This window comes from Camelus bactrianus, chromosome 9 (assembly GCF_048773025.1).
Source record: "Camelus bactrianus isolate YW-2024 breed Bactrian camel chromosome 9, ASM4877302v1, whole genome shotgun sequence".
Classification (NCBI taxonomy): Eukaryota; Metazoa; Chordata; class Mammalia; order Artiodactyla; family Camelidae; genus Camelus; species Camelus bactrianus.
The window spans coordinates 75226895-75248884 of NC_133547.1; the positions used below are offsets into that span (position 1 = coordinate 75226895).

Genomic DNA, 21990 nt, shown 5'->3' on the forward strand with positions numbered 1-21990 from the left:
CAACACTGTATTGCATACTTAAAATTGTCTCTAAAATGATACAGTTTACATGTTCTTATCATAAAAATAATAATAATAAATAAAGAGAAAGGAGGAAGCTTTTGGCCATGAGGGACAGGTTTCTGGAATAGATTGTGGTGATAGGTTCATGGGTAAACTAACCAAGTTGTATACATTAAATATGCACGGCTTTTTGTATGTCACTCATATGTCAATAAAGGGCTTTAAAAAAAATTAACATATAAACTAAAAAATAAAGACCTTAATAGAAAAACTCAAAGGGTAACATAAAGCAATTGATAACTCAGGTGACACTACAATACAATAACATGGAAAGATATGTTCCTGGTATGTTTTTTGGTGTGTGTGTGTGTGTGTGTAGGTGTGTACACATACAAATAGAACCCACAAACAAAAAGAGAAGAAAAGAAAAATAAGCCCCATGTCCATCACGTCTAAGTTGCATGACCCTGAAAAGGTTACTTAGCCTCTCTGTGCCTCAGTTTCCTCACCTGGAAAAAGGGAGAATAACGTTCTGACGGCCCAGGGCTTTGAGGGGATTCAGTGGAGGTGATGCAGGTGGAGTGTGGGGCTGCACCTGGCACAAGGTGCTGAAGTCAAGGTGACAAGTATTAACAAGTTGCAGAAAGGGCCGCAAGGTCCGGGGGTGGGCCCAGAACCTTCCCCTCCACCTGACCCTGTCACAGACCACAGCACCGGAGGGGTCAAGGAGCCTTGGCCTCCCTCCAGCTCTGCTCTAGAAGTGGCCTGGCCTCTGGGGTGGACACAGTAGTGTCAGCACCTCAGGACCACCTTCTGGGGGCATGAGCAGCATCACAGACTGACGCCCCCATGCGGCACCTCACTGGGCCTCAAGGGAGCAGCCATCTGCTGGGTCAGGGAAAGCAGGGATGTGGCCCGAGCCACAGAGAGCTTCTGGGCAGCATCCCCGGCAGCACTGGGTCCTCACCCCAAAGTCTCTAGGGCTGCAGGGAGAAGAAAAGCAGCCCTCAAGACAGGCTCTGCAAACTGTGAATCCAGCGGGGACGCTGAGAGGGCAGGAAACCAGCCAGAAGGCATCCCTGACCCGCCAGCCTCTGAGCACCTGCTGGGAGCGGGCAAGGCCCTGGCATTCTGAACCCCAGGGAGGGGCGCTCTCACTATATTTCCAGCCTGGGGAGCCAACTCTGGGATCCTAACCTACTCGTCCCAAGCCCCCTGGCTGGGATTTAAACTCTGATCTGCCCACTTCAAGGCCCAAGCTCCTTCTTAACCTTATGCCTGCATTTCCTGAGGTGCGATCTGCCCTACAGCAGGCCGTGAAGAGCTACACACACATACCAGTTTCTGGTCACAGGCAGCACTGGGCTTACCGTTCTCCTCCTCCTCCTCTAAAGACACATTAGCAAATTAGCAGGAATGAAAGCTGCTGATTAATAAACATAGCTAAACGTTTCCCAGTCTTTTTGGTTCAAGAAGCTCTTTTTGCATTAAATCTCTAAAGAATCCCCTGTGGGAAATGCTGACTTCAGCATCTCTAGGACTCAGTTCCGGGCTCCTCCCTCAAGAAGCCTCCCTGGGCAGTTGTAGCCCAGAAAGGCCAGTATCTGCCCCTTCTCTGACAGCTTGGGAGTTCCTTCAGGCTGGAGCCCCACTCCCTGACCTCCACCCGACCCTGGGCTGGGCTGAGCTTGGCCCCCAGGGTTGGGGAGGCGGCAGACTGGAGGAGAGGCCTGGCCCCTGCCCGCAGGCAGTTTTCAGCTGGGGAAGCAACCTGCCCTGGGGAAGAGAAAGCAGGAAAGAGCACTAAACACCGACCAGGAAAGACCCTCCTGTCGTACTTCCTGCCTCACCGAGCAACGCAGGGAAGTGCTCCCCCTCCGTACCTCGGTCTCCCCACCTGCCAGAGGCAAAAAGGGATAGAGCCCTGGGCCGAAAGTCAGGAGACCTAAGGGCCAGCCCAGCTCCACCTCTCGCCCTCTCGGGGCCTGATTCCTCGGGGTGGGGTGTGGGGGGTAAGGAAAGGCCCCAGGGTCTGGGAGGGCCCTTCTCACTGAGACTACTAGGGAAGCTAGCCACAGTGGGGCCAGTGGGAAAGGCACCCCACACAGACCTCCGCAGGCCTTGCTGGGGCCATGGCCTCCCCCCACATCCGTGGAGCCCAGCGAGGCATCACTGTGTACTCAGGCTCCCGGAGCCACTGCTTACTTAGCCCAAAGGTCCCCCATTTGACTCCCAAAGTGCCAGACACCAGAGTGCCTGGCCCTGATCCAAGGTGCTGAGAACCCCCACCTCCCCAAGGCTTCCTGAGAACCTGTGTGAGGCCAAGGGTGCATGTGGGGCTGAAGGGCTGCCTGGTGAAGCCTGGACCAGAGCCCGGAAGAGCCCTTCTGCAGGGGAAGCAGCCCCAGCCGACCTCTCCCACACCCCTCAAAACCACAGCCTGGCTTCCGGAGCTGCAAATACAGGGGCTTAGGAGCCCCTCCCTAAGGCTGTCCCCAGAGCCCAGACCCCCCACTCCTGCTCGGTGACTCCTTCCATCCACAAACTCTTGCTTTCTGGAGCTAGGCTCCACTGGGCACAGAAGCCGCTGTGATGGAGCCTCCGTCCATGGCAGCCCCGTGCCCCACAAGCCCAGGCCTCCCCTGGGACTTCCCACCAGGGCTCCCTACACCTGACCAAGACCCCAAGAACAATGAGCCCAGTCCTGCTCACCCTCGGCCAACAAACTCCTCCAGGGCTTCCTGAAGCCTTCTTCGTGGCTGTGTGATTTGACTTATTTCGGTTCCCCAAACAAGCCCCACCCTTTCGTCTCCAGGCTCTGGCAGCCTAAAAGCACTGCCTACCTCCTCACCCCCAAACTCCCTCTGCCTGGCAAACTCCTGCCTGCCCTTCAGAGCCAGGTTGAGCTGCCACCTCCTCCAGGAGGGCTGCCCAACCTGGACTCAGTGCCTGCACTTCCCTCCACAGCACAGGGCCCCTGGCCTGTCACTGCCTGACTGTGTGGCACCTCTCCCAAGGCTGATGTCTGGCCATGACCTGCTCCACTTCCAGAACCCAACACTGCTTGGCACAAAGGGGACACCCAAATCCCAAATCCCAAACCCGTGGACTAAGTCAAATACAGCCCACCCTGAACAGGCAGTCAGGGCCTGGGCCCTAGTCCTAGTGTCCCTAGTCCCGTCCGTGTGAGTTTTGGCAGGCCACCTGCCTCTCAGGCCTTGATTTCTCACCTGAGTGATGGAGATGAAACTCTTTCCTATTCCCTGGCCTGTTCTGGCAGTAAAGTGACCTTGTGGCTATGAAAACTCTTTATAAATCCAGAAACTTTGCACATGAAAGGGGGCTGATCTTGCTGTATTGTTTCTACTACAGGGACAAAGGCCCCAGCCTAAGTCCCCCTCACCGCCATCCAACAGGTAGGCTCCTGTCCACACCAGGTACCAGGTGAGGTGCTGAAGCTACCACAAACAATACGGATGCAGGGTCTTTTGTGAGCCCATGTTGCAGGGAGGGGAGGGGCATGTGCCAAACGAGCCACATGAGTAAAGGAAATGCCAGGGCAGGCAAGGACCCAGCCTCAAGCCAGGCAGCCAGGGAGGCAGGAAAGCCTAGTTGTTGAGAGCACAGGCTCTGAGGCCAAACAGGGAGATCCCCAGCTTCACATCAGAGGAGCTGTGTGACCTAGGGCATGTTAATTAACCTCTCTAGGCCTCCATTTCCTCATCTGCAGAATGGAGGGGTGGGCAGCCTGAGAAACCACTCCCACCCCATCAACTCCAGTCAGGCCCAGAGGAAAGTGAGAAGAGGTGGGCCTTGGGGGCCAGGAACACAGCTGAGGACTAGGGTACCTGCAATGCAGACCTCAACAAAGACCCAGGAGACACACTTCAAGCCTCAGGGGTCTCGGCCTCACCTCCTGTCGGCCCCCATAAGTGCTTCTCGTCCCCTGCTCCCCTGCCCAGCAAGTGGGGTCTGACAAAGGGATGCCCGAGAGCCAGCCCCTGCTCCAGCCCCGGCCTGGCACTAAGGCACCCCTTCCTAAGGGGAGTTGAGCAGTGACTCCAGGGAGTCTGGGTGTTTCCCCATCAGCCCAGGACCCCATTAAAGCAGTGCCTCCAACCAAATTCACAGGGTTCCTCCTCTCTAGCTGGATGGAGCCCAGGGGAGACAGGTGTTGGGGGACTAGGAGCAGGGATGGGCAGACTCAGGAGGTCTCCGGCCCACGTGGCAGGGAGGTGCACAGGAGACAGCCTGAGATGGGGAGGTGTGGAGACTGAGGCCAGGAGGAGGGGATGACTACATCCCCCACGAGTGAGCCAGGGTAGACGTGCCTCCCCGCCAACCAGGAGAGCACACCAGCCCTGAGGCTGCGGAGTCCTCTTGGCATCAGCTTCCTCACCTGTGCAGAGAGGGGCCCTACCCCAGGACCCTGGGCCTCTCCCTGCTCAGCCAGCCAGTGATGCCAGGAACCGCTGACCCAAGTCAGCTGCACCTGAGGTGGAGACTAGGCCACTTCCAAGGGGCAAGAAGACAGAGGCCCCAATCAGGTACTCAGGGTCCTGCGAGGTGAGTCAGGGCGCCACCTACTGCATCACCCCCAGGGGCCTCACCCCCCCAGAAGCCAGGCCTGCCACCCCAAGCAGGCACAAGGTCCCCTGGGTCACAAGCACTCCCACCCCATCACCTCCAGGTGGGCCCATGAGAAAGCCAGAGGGGGCCCTTGGGGGCCGGGGGGGGGGGTCCTTCAGGGCCAGAGGAGGGGCCTTGGGGGCCAGGGTCATGAAACAAAGACCTCAATTTTGTTTCTTTTCCCTCAGGCACAGTTGCAGGGTAATCTCTTCTAGTGGTCAAGGGGGGCTGGCACACAGAGGCATAAAGAGAGGGAGGCACAGAGGAGGGTGCTCCTGGCGCCCTCAGCACTGGCACCAGCCAGACGGGAGTCTCAACACAGGGGAGGGGGTGGACCAGAACACACTTGAGCCCCCTCTTCTCCTGAGCCCAAGGACCCCTGAAAAGGGAGCCCCTCTTTGTAACACAAGGCAAGAGGGCATTTGAGGTGAGGAAGCACTCCAAGTAGAAGGAACTGCACGGCAAAGGGCAGAAAGAGGCAAGCCAGTCTGCTGACCAAGCCAGGAAGCGGACCCAGAATGCATGAGAGGTCACAAGACACAGAACTGGAGAGAGAGGGTGGACCAGGACCAGGAGGTGCCCAGAAGCCAAGAGAAGGGGTACAAATGTGACACCAGACAGGAAAAGCTGATTGACGTGTATGTTAGAGGAAGCAGGAACCCCACAGGCCTCTTCTCCAGAGCCCAAGATCAGCCATCCCATCCCATCTTGACAACAGAGTGGGCTCACGTCTATCTCCCAGCAGAGCACGTAGTCGGTGCTCGTGAAACAGACACATCAAAGACACCAGCAGACGGCGGGAGAAAGGATGATCCCAGATGTCACAGGGAGGAGGTCACCAAAGAGGAAATGAGCCCACCTCTGGTCTAGGGCTCACACCCCACCGCATCCTGACACCTTTTTTTGTATTACAAAGGCTTAGAGGGGGTTAGGGGGTAGGGAAAGGAGAGGGCAGGGAATGGAGGCATTTCTGCCCAGCAGGTCTGCACCCAGGACTGGGCAATGCCCCAGCCATGACATAGCACCTTGTGAAATCCATGGGCAGTGGCAGGTCGAGCCGGATGCCGATGGCTGTCAGGTGGGCACCGTGCCACCCTCTCTGGTGGGGGGTGGCAGGCGGAGCCACAGGCAGGTGAGTGGAGAGCAAGCGGGCTTGGCTAGGAGGGTAGGGGCAGAGCCAGAGGGCCCCTGGGCAGAGGAGGGGGCTGGCAGGATTCCACACACACAGGCTAGGGGGCTCGCCACTGCCGAGAACCTCTAGGCCTGAGCCTGCTGGTCTCAGATGCCTGGGAGGCATTTTTCTCATGCATTTAATGTTTCCGGCACTCTGCCTGCACACTGCCATTTTACAGATGAAGACACTGAGGAATAGAGAGACAGCGATCAGCCCAAGGGCTACAGGCTACCAGGGAGGCCCCTCAGTCAGACCCCTCAGCTGGCCCTGCCCACCTTCGCCTCCCAGGTACCCTCTCCCAGGGATGTCCACCCTCCCACCCAAGGCAGGATGGGGCAGAGGAGAGCCCCAAACCCAGCCCCCTGACAGAGACGATGACAAACACCTCCCATTGGGTAGTGGCTCCTCTGTGCCAGCTGCACCATGTACACCCCCTTGTTTAATCCTACAACTACCTGCACACCGGGTACCATGAGCAGCCCGTTTTAAAGATGCGAGGAACCGGCTCAATCCCTTGCTCATCTTGGGCACTCCCAGGAGGAGGCAGGGTGGGGTTTGAACCCAGGCCACCACCTGAGCATTATCTGGCTCTGCCTAGAGGGAGAGGGCTGGACCCGATGACCTCCAGAAGATCCTGCTTCTCTGGCTGCCATTCAGCTCATTCACTGAGCCAAACTAACTCTCAGCTCTTGGCTACATAGGTCTTTTTAAAGACATTAAATGCCCCAGAGATCCACCATCAGCACTTCCCTCTCATCCTTGACACTCGGCCCCATGGAAGGCTAGAACCGGCGGCTCTGATTCAGGCGTCCAGTGTGACCCGCTCTGCCTGCTCCCTCAGAGGTCCTGGAACTTTCCTGGCCAAGTTGTGTACTGCCCTCACCTGGACAATGGGATGTGGAAAGTGGCCTTCAGCTCAGCGTGAATGTGCCCCAGGACAGGAGAAGAGAGGTAAAGGACAGCGCTGAGGGAAGGGCCACCAGCCACCCCTGGAAGACCCTGAGTAATGATGAGATGGCAAGTCATGGAAAATGCAGAGGGTGGGGTCTCCCACCTCCCCGCTGAGGCAGAACTCAAGCACGTGTCCAAGAACATATAGCCCAGCCAGAGCAAGAGCCCTGACTCAGCTTCGGCCACCCCGAGGTGGGTGCAGACAAGACACTCCAGTAAGGATCCCCACACAAGCCCTCCCTGTTCAGCTTTACCCTCACAGCCTCTTCAAAGACAAGGCACCGTGTGCTGACCATCTCCCAGGCCTCGAACATGGTAGCTCTCCAAGAGAAGCAGTGCACGTGAGTGGTCACCCCTGGGGACCGGCTCGCTGTGTGACCCAGGACAAGACAGCACCCCGCTGGGCCCCTGGCTTCTCCTCTGTAAACTGGGGGCAGACGACACCACCACACAGAATGGGTGAGGGGAGGCAGGGAATGGGTTAAACCTGTAAAGGGGACTGCGCATCCCCAAAGTGACATCCAGTCAGACCTCTGTCTCCTCCTGAAAAGCACCTTGGGCCTGTTTAGAGGCCCCACTCCTGCAGCCCGCTAACTGCCAAGGCCTTCAGGGCACTAGCCCCCATTCCCATAGGGCCCACAGGAGGACTCCCTCTCCCCAGACCCACTCCTGGCAAAGAGGCCCTGAGAGACCACCCCCTACCTGACCCCTACCCCCTGGGAAAATGGCCGCCAGCAAACAGCCACTTCTCAATGAAGCGCCCCTGGAGACTTCCCCAACAAAGCTCACACCATCCCCGGCCAGGAATCCCTGCCCTCCCCTACACCAGGAGGCAGAGGAAAACCCCAGGAAGCCCCAGGCCCCTCTGGACGGGGGAGGCCTGCAGCCCGGTCAGAAACGAGGGTGCTCAGACGGGCCCTCCAGACTGTGCGCCCCGACACAGATGTCCCCACTTCCTGCAGAGCCAATCCCCTTACACCATCTCTTAAGTCTACCCAGTTCATTTCAGTGTCTTCTTCAGTCTTGTCTGGGGCAGAAATACATGCATGAAGTCACAGATTCAATGTCCTACTTACAGACATTTTTTTTCCTAAAATGTATTAAAATATGCACATTGTAAGCATATTCATCCACATACAGGCTGAAACCATCTGAGGAGCAGGGTCCCCACACTGAGAAATGCTGGTCTAGTCACCCCTCATAAGGTCCACCGGCACAGCTGTGGCCAAGAGAGCCGGTGACAGCCCACAGTCACAGCCATTCCAGCCAGAGCCAGTCTGGACTCCAGCCACCCATCCAGGCCCTGGGGCCAGGGACTCTGTCTCCAAGACTCCCGGCCCAGGCCTCTGCTTTCCCCTTCCCCAACCTCACCCCTCACCCAAGGGCTGGCCAGGGAGGAAGCCCTGTGGGTCAGCTGTCCAGAATCCCATGTGATAACACAGAAAAGAGGAGCCTGCTTCACCCTGTCTGTGTACATGTGTTTAGATGAGGGGGCAGAAAGATCCAGAAGGACCCACTCCCCATGGTCCACGCTGGTGGTCCCCAGGACCTTGGGCTGGGAAGACTTGGGTGGGAAGAGAGACTGTTCCATTTTCCTGAGACACCTTGGTTCTCTGCCTCTTGGGCATACATCACTTTCAGAGTTTGGTTTTTATTCTTTTAAATCTAACAAAATTAATTCAATTGCCCTTCCCTTGCTAACTTTTACTTTCATTGAGAAAAGTAAAGTGTAAAATTACAACCTGGAAAAGAAATGTGGAACTCCAGGTGGACCAAGGCCATCACAGTTAATAACGGCACCTTCTTGTCAGGCTGAGAAAGCAAGTGACAAGGTGTCTCTCTTTGTCCTGGAGAACCCCCCCACCCCCTGACATCTGGCTGCCGGTCCAGCAGGCTCCAGAAGCCTCCCCCACCTCCAACCCACATGCTATCCATCCACTCCCAGGCCAGGCCCGCCTGGTGGGGAGGGGGACTGCCCAGCAGCCCCCTCAGGCCCAGGCCACTAGGACGGATGGCGCCCATACCCATACCCCACTTTACCTGGCTCTCCTCCAGGGCCCCAGGCCAGGGTCAGAGCCGACTTAGAGGTGGCCTGGCCCTTGCCTGCCCCTCCTCGGCCAGCGTCCAGGCTCACACATGTGAAGCCTCCTTCCACCAGCTACCTAATGAGAGTGAGTCACCTCTGGGACCCACCACTTCCTGCTCTGGTGGCGGGAGCAGCAGAAAGGCTAACACTGAACCCTCAGCTCAGTGCCTCTCGGGGTGTGCAGGGGGCCCCAGCGGAGCCCTCCACAGGAGTGGAGGGGAGCTGTCAGACCAGGCTCCTGGCTCCAATGACTTCATGGAAATTGGAGGCTTCAAGCTGGAACAATTTTCAAAAAGTAAAAATAAAACAAGCGCCAAAAGCCTCCATTAGAAGCCTGGTGATGACGGTTGGAGGCAAGGAGTAAATGCCTCCTTAATGAGCAATTAGAAGCCAGAGCAGCCTGGCATTCATATAGGCCCTGAGCCTCAGTTTCCCACCCACACAGTGACGGGCCTCGTCCATCTCTGAGAGGTCAAAGGGCTCCAGTCTGGCCTGCTGCCTCTCCATTTCACAGCTGTCCCCATGCTGGGGCCAGGCCAGAGGGCAAGGCCAAGGCCCATGCTTAGAGTTCCTGTCCCAAACAGCCCCCAGAGAACCCCAGCTGCCCTGGGCCCCAGGAGGCCAGGAATCAAAGCCCCTTCTGCTTTGCCAGGCCTGTTTCCCCACTGGGGTCACAGGGTGCTCACTGGTGAGGCAGCAGACTAGGAAGGACTGGGAAGTGGCGTGCAGAAACTTCCCAAAACAGAGCGGGGAGGATACCGCCTGGTCCTCAGGGAGCCCTCTGAGCATGTGACTTGGGGACCTGGGATTATTTTTTTACCTTTTCTCCTGACAATAAACCCTACTGTTTAGTAATAAACTGGGGAACAAAGCCCAATTTTCCCACTGACACATCTTGCTCTCTGCAGGCCTCCCTTCCAGCTCCTTCCTCAGAGGAGGCAGACTCTTCCCTGCTGACCTGCTGCACCACCAGCCCTGGCCACCTGGCACTGGACGCCCCATCCCTCACACCAAGTGCAAGGTCCCAGCAGGCAGAACCTATGCACACAGGCTAACACACCCTGAGATCAGCATTTAAACACTAACTGTGTGCTGGGCACCGTGCACAGCCTCATGAGGAGGGCCTGCCATTATGCCCATTCTACAGAAGGGAAAACTGAGGCTCAGAGAGGCTGCTCACTTGCCCAAGCACACGCAGCTAAAAACAAAATTTTTTTTAATAAAAAGGCAAAATCAGGATTCAAACTCAGGTCTGTCTGACTCTACAGCCTGTGCTCTCAACCACTCACACCATGACCCTCCCCAGAAGCAAAGAAGGGCTTCCCTAGAGACAGCCTGCTCCACATCCCTCTACACCCTCTTTGGTAGAGGTTGCCTGAGACCTCCAAGCCCTGGCCTCAGTGCTCCCAAACCTGCTGGACAAACTCCCCCAAAGGCAGCTGTGGGCTTTCTCCGCATCAGACAGGGAAGACTGGCTTCTGTTCACTCAAGGTGCCAGGTACAACGCACAGCCCGACCCTTTCCTGTTCCACTCAGCAACACCTGCCCTTCTCCCGTGGACAGGACCCCCAACTAGTGCTGGGCATGCAAATATGACTTGGACATAGCCCCTGCCAGGCAAGCTCCATGTTGAGTCATGCCCACCAATGGCATGGCACAAAGATCTGGGAGAAGCGTCCATGAAGGCGAGATAGGTGGTCTGGAGCTCGGGGGAGAGAGACCTCACTCAGGTAGGGGAGGTTCGGGGCTTCCCGAGACAGGGTGTCCCCAGCCCAGGAGATGGCCAGCCGATCCCTGACTGGTGCGTGGGAGCAGTAGGCTACAGAGAGTGGCAAGGAGGTGAAATAGTGGGCAAGAAGGAATAACACTGCAGCAAAAACAAGACACACACGTTTGGCAGCCAGCCAAGAGACAAATAATGCTGAGCGCTGAGCAAACAGCTTGGCCCCGTGTGACAAACCCAGATGTGGAGCCCGTCCCCCTCGGGAAGAAACCCCACAGCACCCCAGTGCATTTCAAACTGCAGGCAGATTTCTGGGAGAAGGCATGAGCAGGAAAACCGTCTGTACTACAGTCACCTCATCTTTTTCTTTCCCTTAGAGTCAGGGGGCTCACCACACCCCAGAGGAGCCTTGAGGGGGGTCTGAGCACTAAGGCTGGCAACTCACCCTCAACCCCACCCCTTGTCCCATGCACATGGGGTGAAGAGGCCAAAAGACCTGCAGTCAGGGCCCCCATCGAGTGACCTCGGCCAAGTTACATGATCTTGGCAGCTCAGGGAGCCCATCTGTAAAATCCAGACGATATCATCCAACTCCTTGGGAGGCCATGAGGGTCAAGTGAAAAATGTGTATAAAGCACATAGTAAGTGCTCAATTAAAGCCAAACACAAGAGTGGGCAGATAGAGGGTGTTCTCCTAGTTCCAAACCCTAGATCGTGGCTCTACTGTATGCCTGCCCTGGTCAAAGACCTTCCATGGTTTCACGGTGAATCCTGAGTCCAGTCCTGGCTCCTCCTCTTGACCCCATCACACACACACCTGGCCCAATTCATCTTTCCATCCTGATCTCCTTTGACCCCATAATCCAGCTGCCTCACCCTGCCATGCCTTGGCTCAGGCCTTTCTGCCACCAGGAATGGTCAAAATGCTACTCATCATGCCAAGACAAGTATAAATGCCACCTCTTTCAGGAAGTGATGCCCTGTCATCACCTCCTCTGGGCCACAGTGCCACAAGCCTCTCCTTAGAGGATATACACTGTTCCCTTCCTTCTGCAGCATCCATTTCCACTTCTAGTAACAGCTCCCTATTCCTATGGGGAAACCAGCCCTTCAGGGGTGGGCTCACGACCAGTGCCCATTGAGGAATGAACAGGTGACTCAAAGTGGTCCAATGAGATTCAATTCTGAGAATTGCTGGAACTAAGTGGGAAAAAAAAAAAAAAAAGGTCCTGTCATTTCACTAGGCTGGTAGGATGTGAGCTGGAAGCTGCTGTGGCCATCCTTGCCACGGTGGTAGTCAGCCTCCAAAGACTCTTACCTCCAGGTGTTCATGCCCTTGTATGGTCCCCTCCCACATTACCTGGGTGACCAACAAAGCACTGCAGAAATCACCTGTTTGACTTCTGAAGTCATGAAAGACAATGTAGTTTCCACCTTGCTCCCTCTTAGATCACTCACCCTGGGGGACGCCAGCCAACATGTAGTGAGGACACTCAAGCAGCCCTGTGGTGAGAAGCTGAGACCTCCTGCCCACAGCCAGCACCAACCTGCCATCCATGTGACTGAGCCACCTTGGAAGCAGATCCTCCAGCCCCCGTCAAGACTGGACTGACACACTCGCTCTGTAGCATCCCTGTCCGACCAGGGTGACGGAGGGTCACCTCTTCTCTTCCAGCAGACCCACCCCTCCCAGCACCTGGTACTCCAGAGGACTTGATGACATTTCTGCCATACTGATCTGCACCCAGAGTCTCCTAACAAGAACACAGAGCAGAAATGCAGAATCTATTCTGTACAGCTAATAGCGCTCACTCTGTCTGGGAGGACACAGCAGGCTGGCTGAGTACTGGTTTCAGGTCTGCTGGCTGCCCTCCTCCATGCCCCCAGCTCTTCCACGCTCTGCTCCGGGCCAGGAGGACTGAAGTGAGATCCCCCAGGAGACAGTCTTGCTGGAGCAGCCACAGCCTTGTGATCCTGTCACTCACTCTCCTCCCAGACTGATTTTTCACACGGGGGCGGGGGGTGGGGGCTGCATTCCAATGCAGCGACTCACCTCTGGCCCCTCTGCCTTCATCTCTTCCCGGATGACTGTAGGCTGGGGTGTGCTAGGATCCCTTCCTTCCCCAGGCTGGGAACATATGGGGGTGCTCTGGCTCACTCCTTCACTGAACACACAGAAAACTGAGTTTCCAAAGGAGAAGGGGCTGACCGAGGTTATGCAACCGGTTACAAGTTATAGGATGGAAAAGGGCCTTCACCCTTAATCAGTGGTGGCCCTAAGGGGTGACTTGAGGTGAGCCACAAAGCCACTCCAAAAAAACACATGTGCTAATAAGTAAACAGCATCTTTGCTACCAAACTCAGCTCCCCTTAGCCACTGCCCTTCCCACATGGAAATCCAAATAGCTGCTGTTTGCCCCAGCTCCAACGCCAGAGTCAGGAGAGATGAACAACTCTGCACCACGTTGGCAGTACAGCCTGCTGGAGGGCAGGGGGCTGGCTCCCCTGACCCCCATGGCCCCAGCCTCTGCCAGGCCTCAGGGACAGGAACAGGAGAAGGAAAGGGGCAGCCCGGGTCACAGTGTGTTGAGTAACAGCAGAGAATCCTAAAAGAACAGATGTGAAAGCAACTGCCCTGCCAACCCAAAGTCCTTATTTCCTTTGAAAAACTTGGCAGCTGGGCTACACCAGCGGCAGCCGGTCCCTCCCCACATCCCTCTTGGTGTGAACTATGGAGGGACAGGGAAGAAGACCACGTCCCTCACTACAGTTCCTGGGATGGGGGTTATGGAGATGCCACGAGGTAAAAACAGACCTGCGCGTGGAGTGCGATCTTTTATTTAATGATACCACAGACAAATACATGTATTTTTTTGCACATAAGAAAATCTGGAAGAATATACTTCTAATTTTAGGAGCTATCACTAGGTAATAAAATTTAGCACAGTTTTAATTTCATATCTTATTTATGTCTGTTTTCCAATTTTCTCTAATGAAAATACACTACCCATGTCATTAAAAGAAAAACAACTACAATGGAGAAAAAGCAGGAAAAACGAAAAACAATGGCCTGAGACTTCTCCACCCAGTGCCAAACTCAGCACCACTATAACCAGGTGAAAATGGAAGGTTTTTATGATAATTAAAAATACTACTATGTTAAAGCCACTGAACATCACAAAAAGAAATTAAAGTAGACAATGCAAGCCGCCCAGGAGAAGTTTGCAACCCCATTTCCAAGGCACTCTTGTATGAAAAAAAAAGGAAAATCAAAACGAAATTATAACAAGGCTTTAGATACAACTACCAAGGCTTAGTGGATAAAAAACATATTAAGCATTATTGGAAGCTCTACTAAAGGAAAAGGGCCACGGCTTCAAAAAAAACATGGCATGAGAGAGAGAATGAATGAATATCAATTCCACAGATAAAAGAAGACTTGATAAATATATCAGCCAATCTCATTACATAGACCTCCTTTGGATCCTGATTTTTAAAAACTAAAATAATACATATTTTTGACATGTAGGAAACAACTGGAAATTTGAACACCAAATACACTGGGTAGCTATGATCTTATAGAATATTGCTAACACATGAGAAAAATGCTCAGTATCACTAATTATCAGAGAAATGTAAATCAAAACTATAATGAGGTATCACCTCACACTAGTCAGAATGGCCATCCTTCAAAAGTCCACAAATGATAAATGCTGGAGAGGGTGTAGAGAAAAGGGAACCCTCCTATACTGTTGGTGGCAATGCAGTATTGTGGAAAATAGTATGGAGATTCCTCAAAAGACTAAAAGCAGACTTGCCATATGATCCAGCATTCCCACTCCTGGGCATATATCCAGAAGGAACCCTACTTCAAAAAGACACCTGCACTCCAAAGTTCATAGCAGCACTATTTACAATAGCCAAGAAATGGAAACAATCTAAATGTCCATCAACAGATGACTGGATAAAGAAGTTGTGTTATATTTACACAATGGAATACTATTCAGCCATAAAAATTACAACATAATGCCATTTGCAGCAACATGGATGTCCCTGGAGAATGTCATTCTAAGTAACCCAGAAAGAGAAAGAAAAATACCATACGATATTCACTCATATGTGGAATCTAAAAAAAAAAAAAAAGAAGAAGAAGAAGACAAATGAACTTAAATACAAAACAGAAACAGACTCATAGACTTTGAATGCTAACTTGTGGTTGCCAGGGCAGAGGGGGATGGGAAGGGACAGACTGGGAGTTCGAGATTTGTAGATGCTGACAGGTATGTATAGATTAGATAAACAAGTTTATACTGTATGGCACAGGGAAACACATTCAAGATCTTGTAGTAGCTCACAGTGAGGAGGGATATGAAAATGAATATATGTATATTCATGTATGACTGAAAAATTGTGCTGTACACCAGAAATTGACACAACATTGTAAACTGACTATAACTCAATTTAAAAAAAAAAAAAGAATATTGCTAAGTTTTAGATGTGGTAATACTACTCTTGGTGTTTTTTTTTTTTTTTTTCAGTCCTTATCTTTTAGGGATATATACAGGCATACCTTGGCAGTATTGTAGGTTCAGTTCTAGACCAGTACAATAAAGCAAATATTGCAATAAAGTGAGTCACACAAATTTTTTGGTTTTATAGTGCATATAATGTTATGTTTACATTGTAGCCTATTAAGTGTACAATAGCATTGTCTAAAGAAACAATGTGCATACTTCATCACTGAAAAAAATGCTAACCATCATTTGACAAGGCAAGGAGGCCACAAACCTTCAATTTGTAAAAAAAAAACGCAGTATCTGCAAAGTGCAATAAAACAAAGTATGCCTGTATGACAATTTTTACAGAAGAAGTGATATAGGTCTGGAGAGGGGAAGTGTGTGGGAGTAGAGATGACCCAGGTTGGCCAAGAGCTGGAAACCGTGACATCTCAGGGATGGGTATGTGGGGGTGGACATGCTATTCTGTCTTTCTCTGTGGGTGTTTAATTTTTCCATAATGAAATGTTGAAACGTTGTCCCTGTAAGAGCTCTGGCATCTGTTGTCTCATTTAGTCTCACTCAGTGAAAAGGTCATTTTCAGACCCTTCCTGCAGATGAGGAATGCCCCCACCCTTTCTGAGAGGGAGTCTCAGAGCAAGTAACACAGCATCAGCCTCAGCCCTCCTTCTGACTGAAAGGGGTGGGAGACAGCTTGCCAGCCCCCGCCCTGCTCAATGAACCACGCAGACTTGCTCCCAGCCTGAACCCCGAGCACGGGCAGAGACGACCCAGGACCAGCACGGGAGGCTGCAGGGTTGCAGGCTCCCCCATCACATACCAGCCTGGAAGGGAGGCCACATTTTCCTTTGCCTCCACCTCCACGCACCTCCCCCACAGGAGCTTAAAGGCTTCCAGTACCAGCCTGGACGGCGGCACCTTAACCCCTCTCCTGGCAAAGCCCTCTGGTGGAAGCCCCTCCCCGTCTCATTCTCTGACCACAAAGTAGCTTACCAGGGGCAGCAGGCGCCCAGGACCTCCATGCCCTCGGATGCAGCAATACCACAAACCTGCAACCAGTCTCAGCACCACAAAGAGAAGTGGACCTGTCTTAATTTACCCTACAGAAGAGACCCCCCAGCGTGTACCAAGACCTAGCTGCCCACGACCTGGCTACCTTACAGCGCTCTACCTGCAAAAACACTGGAAACAACCTGAATGGCCAGCAACAGAGGACAGGGAAAAGTCAACCAGGGCTCCTCGTGTACCAAATACTGGGGTGAGCCTGACGTGTCTGGGAACCCCAACAACTCCACTCGTGAAGCCTGGGGGCAAGATGGACAGACACAGTAAGAAATGCTGTGATGCTCAGTTTTTTGTCATCATATATTAAACAAAAAAACAAGAAGTCACTTGGAAAGACCTACCCCAACACATTAATATATATTAATGAGTGCAGATTCTGGGTTTTTTCTCCACTTTACTACTTAGGTTTTTTTTTTTAATATTAAATATGAATTATTTCTGTAATTAACACAAAATTAAAGCCATTTGAAAATAAGGAATAAGTTGACTTTCTCCTCCTCTCTGGGAATGCAGCTCAGAGCCTTGGCCCAGGAGACAGGAGGTCACACTGCCTCTCTGAGCCTCAGTTTCCCCATCTGTCAGACACCAAACCCACCAAGTGAGCTCCTCCCACCTCTTCACAGAGCCTGCTCCCTCCCCTGTGAGATGGGATGATAAGGCACATCAACAGGGCCACGTAAACAATGCCCGCCCAGCCTCCCCCCGCCACCCCACGGACAGGTACCCCCATTTCTAGCCTTTGCTCATTCCTGCATCTCTTGAGCCCCTACTGACTCTGAACCCAGCCTGGTGGGGACCAACAGCATCAGAGGCCAAACAGGGGATGAAACAACCCTCGTGACCACATCCGCAGACCTCCACCAGCCCGAGCCTCACAGGCTGGCCCCTCCAGTCCTTCTGACCACCCTCCAGGAAGGCGGTACACCCCTACTTTACAGAGGAAGAAACAGAATCTCAGGTAAGAGAAATAACCACCCACCTTCAAACACCAAACCAAGATGAAGACTGCAGCCTGGGGGCCCTTCTGTGAGTTCCTCCACATCCTCCTCATGGGGTGTCATTAAACCACCCTCTACCCCTTCTGAAGAGCCAGACACATTGCTTAGGGCTTCAGGCAGGACTGAAGGAGGACTGGGAACATGGCAGGACACAGCAGACTGGAGCCACAAAACTCAGACTCCTCCTCCTCCCTTGCAACCCCCAGCCTCTCCTCACACACGCGTAGGTACTCCAGTATAGATCGATCAAAGGAGGTACAACACAGCACCTTCTGGACGGAGGAGTGCGTTGGGGAGCAGAGAACCCAAGGTGGACGTGGGAGGAGGGGAAGAACCCAAGCCTTGGGGCCAGGGACCCTGGGGTCAGATGTACCATGGCACTCCCCCAGGATGACAAACCCTGACCCCCAGAGGCCAGACAGGACATCAACCAGTGAGGCTGGCTGGATGGGTGGGGAAGGGGGCAAACTGGAGGCCCAAGCCCTGTGTAAAGAGGAGCTGCTGCCCAGATTCAGCCCATAACTGCCGCGAAGGGATGTGGCCAGTGTTGCAGGCCTTCTGAGTTATCAAAGGAAATCAGAAAGCTGAGTTCTTACGGAAACAGACTCACAGACGTAGAAAATAAACTTACGGTTACCAAAGGGGAAAAGGGCAGCCGGGGGAGGGACAAATGAGGAATATGGGATTAAGAAATCCACACCACCATATATAAAATAAACAACAAGGATTCACTGTATAACACAGGGAACTATATTCAACACCTTCAATAAACTATAATGTGGAAGAATCTGAAAAAATTGTATACACACACACACACATATATCTCTTAAAAAAAAAAAAAGAAATCTGGGCTTTTATGTAAAATCTCCTGGTTTCAGATGCTAGCAATTAATCCAAAATAAAATTTAAGCAGTTCTCCTATCAGTGTTCTAAACTCACTACTCCATGGCCGTGAGCAAACCACTCAATCTCTTTGAGCTTCCACTGTTGTCTGTAAAGTGGAGATTAACACTGGGTATTTTAACAATGAGATAAGATAACACTTCGCCCATATTAATGGTCATAAAAAGCAACAGTAACAGTAGCAGCTAATGTCCGCTGAGTGCCAGGCTCTGTTCTAAGTAACAAGAGTTAATGTTATTTCATTCATCCTATTAGATGGGCATTTTTTTACCTTTGTATTTTTAAATAGTTTCAGACTTTCAGAAATGTTACAAGAAAAGTACAAAAAACCCTCCTATACTTTTAATGCAGATTTGCCTGTTTGTACCATTTTGTCTCACTTTCTTTACTATCTGTCTATATATCCGTTTCTCTTTATTGCCTGAGAGTGGTTTGCTTATACTGTGCCCCTCTACCCCTAAATACTTCAGTACTTATTTCCTAAGAACAAGGACCCATTTAAACATTTATAGGTCATTTAATATTGACACACTACTTTAATCTATAATCCATATCCAACTTCATCAACTGTCCTAATATTGTCTTTCATACATTTTTTTTCAGCCCAGGTTCACATACTGCATTTGGTTATCATGTCACTCTATTAATTGGAACTATTCCTTGGCTTTTGAGGCAACTATTCCCACTGTCTCCATTTTATAGATAAGAAAGTGAAGCTCAGAGAGGTTGAAGTACCTGCCTGAAGTCACACAGCTAGGAAATGTTGAGCTGGGACTCAAGCCCAGGGGGTTCCCTCCGGAGCCTGTGTTCTTGTCCTCCAGGCTTAAAAGCTTGCAAATAATAGCCTTTGTTGTTAATAATTAAAAACAGTGGCTCCCTCTGCAAACATGTAGATGACTGCTCATAGCCACCTCACTCAACAGGTGGTCATTAACTGAAAGAGTGGCCTCCTATGCACATACTGGCTGGACCTCTTGTCACCAGGTCCCTGCACCTGGCAGTGGCCCTAGCATAATGTCCGCCTCCCCACCCTGCAGGGCCTCATTTAGGCCCCTCTATACAAGCAGGGCAGTGGAGAGCTGAGGGGGTTGGGCGGTTAGAACCACAGCTCCTGACTTACTTTTTCCCCACTTAAAGTGACAGCCCAGGCTCCAATACTCATGTCCAAAAATCAAAGGAAAGCAAATACCCCAGAGACAGAGACTGAAGCCAAAAGGCCCCCAAGGCCATGTCCCTGACCCACAGATCACCAGGACTGAAGGGGACCCCTGAGGTCAGTTGTCCAAAAGGGGGCTGAGCACTTTCTAACAGACATGACAGGGTTGCATTGGAGGGAAGAGTTTACAAGAAGATGGAACAGCAAGGGCTGCAGGTGGGAGCTGACTTCTCACAGCAGGGAGCAGAAAGCACTCAGTTCTGGAGAGCAACACTCAGCCTGTGGTACGAGCAAAGAGCGGCAGCAGGCTGTGGGCTAATTCCACAGACTCAGCTTTGTCAGTGAGGACCCATAGGAATGTGGAGTCATCCACTCCTCTGGGGCCTGAAACCCCTAACCCCAATTCCAACCTAGGCCAGGCAGCATCAGCTTAGAAAACCACTCTTTTTGGTTCCCAGATGGATGTGGCTCAGGTCCTGGAAGCTGCCACCGACCTTGCCTCCATCACCCCTGGCCTGGTGTCTCTCCCAAGAGAGGGCACCATCACCCCTGGACAGGAGTCCACCCACCAGCCAGGCCCATCAGATAGCTCTCCAACACTCAGTCATGAGACCCAGATACCAGCAAACTCACACGGGAAAAGGCGCCACTGCCAGCAAGAAGCTTTGCAACAGATCAATCAGAATGTCAAATGAGTTCCGGGCCCTTCTGTTGGGTTTTGAGGCTAATCTGTGCTAAAATATCTCCAAATCCTGGGACATTCCTGTTGGAAGCCCTATTAAATTCAGAAGTTTCCAGACCTCACCTGCAAACCCAATTCCAACTTTCAGAAGCAGAACAGCTCTTGAAAGTTTCCCAAAACAATAAAAAAAAGGAATAGTTTTGCTTTTCTTCTTCATTGTAGACAATTTTGAAAATACAGAAAGCATGAATAAATAAGAAAATTATCTATCAACAAACTCCCCCAAAGATATCCCAATGAAGACCCCTCTTGTCAATCCTTCCAGTTCCCAGTGCACAGACTGGCCTGCCTGTTGTGTGAGTCTCTCTTTACAGGTATTTGGGTTCAAGCTGTAATCACTCCATGACCCCTTTTGGCCAGTGGGCTTATGAGGGCAGGGACCACGCCTATCTTGTTTCTCTGCCTCCTGCCCAGGCAGGCCATTCCAGGCACCCTTGCTGGAGTGGGCCATGGAATCAACATAAGCCATTATCCTCAAACTAGCAGTCCAGTTGAGCCCAGCTACAGAAGAAGGGGCTCCAAGAGATGGGGTCCATAGCAAAGCCCCAGAGCATCCCCGGGTATGGGGTAGGAATAGGAGGAAGGGAGAGTGGACAGGTTGGCAGGAAGGCAGTATGTTCTGTCCTTGAGGGGGATCTAACGGGCCCTCTTGAGACTGCCTGCTGGGGTGGGATCAGGCTCCCGATGTGTACTCAAACGGACTCTACCAGAACCAGACCAGAACAGGATGGGAAGACCAGGAGCCCAGACCCTAGTCTCAGCTCCAGGCCTAACTTGCTATGAGACCTTTGATGACTTCAGCTTTTCCCACCCAGAATGGTGCTGATCATTCCAGCCCTAACTCACAGGATTGAACGATACAAGGAATATGCCACAGCTTTATAAGCCATCTGACCTCAGAAACTGGAGCTCTCCCACCTCTCCTTGCCTTCCTCCATTAAAGGCCAAGAGCAATCTCTCTCGAAAGCCTGAGAGCAGCAAGGGCTGAGGAAGGAGACCTGCTGTCTGAAGATCCTGAACTTTCAGCACTGGGGGAGGCAGCTCCAAAAAGCTCCCTGTGAACCCATCTCTGCCTCACAGGCCCAGCTTGGCCACTTGGGTGGGACCTCCTCACTACACTGAGGGTTTGTCACCAGAGTTCCAGGTCCACAGCAGACATGCTCCCCTCTCCTATGAGGGCATCTGCCCACGTGTGAAAGCAGTGACAATACTAGAGGCTCTCATCTCAGAGCCCAAAGCCCCAGCCTGCCAAGCCCCCTCACTCTCATACCCTGAGACCCCTGTGGTCCAGCTGGTCATCCACTGATTCATTCATTCATACTTCTGTTGAGCAGCATCCTGGATCAGATCTGAGGGGGGCTTCAGGAAGTGAGGAGGGCCCTGAACCTAAAGCCAGTTCAGATCTGGTCACTCCAAGCACAGCCCAACCACCAAAGGCATCTGTGGTCCTCATCTTAAAGGCTCCACTTCTAAGAACAGGGCCCCAAACTCTCATTTTCCAACTTTGGCTCTGGGACTCAGAAAGAACATGAGTTCTTAGCCTTTGAGGGAGAGGACCCAAGATATAAAACAAAAGAGAGAACAACTCCAGGCCACACTGAGAAAGACTCCGGCATCTATCTGGCCCCCAACCAGGGTGGGTTACCACCACTGCCCATCTCCTTCAATTGAATGGTTAGGTTTCAGAATTTCCCCACTGGGGATCCAAGTCGGAGCAAATGCCTTGCCGGCTCTCCCATCCACATAACGGCCCCCCTAAGCTGGTGAAGGGTCCTGCTCACTGTTGGCTGTGGTTGGACTGCTTCCAAACCTGAACCCTAGTCTTGCCTTCAACTGAGTGCTCTCCCTTTGAGTTATTTTTCACTTTAAACAGGATATACTGACCCTCCAGAGGCCCCTGCCTTGCCAGAGTCTGGAAAACCTTACAAACCAGCCCCTCTTTAGCGTCATAAACCAATGGGCGCTCCAACAGGGTGGTCCGGGGGTGCCGGGCCCAGGAGGGCACAGAGCCACGTCCCTGTCTGGTCTCAGTCTTGTCATCCG

The 21990-nt window shown here is 52.4% G+C and overlaps 1 protein-coding gene across 7 annotated transcripts in view; it reads right to left on the reverse strand.

The window, feature by feature from the left end:
• The window catches only part of ADCY7 (adenylate cyclase 7), a 61830-nt gene that overhangs the window by 38674 nt on the left and 1166 nt on the right, over positions 1-21990 (reverse strand). For 4 of the 7 annotated variants that reach the window (XM_010961761.3, XM_045521741.2, XM_010961760.3 and 1 more), the window contains exon 1: positions 2716-2862. The exons of 2 other annotated variants lie outside the window; for them this stretch is intronic. The gene's annotated coding sequence lies outside the window, so the exon portion shown is untranslated. Of the gene's footprint in view, positions 1-2715; positions 2863-8797; positions 8946-21990 lie in introns of those variants that run through there. One more of the 7 variants, XM_045521738.2, reaches the window with a different exon arrangement.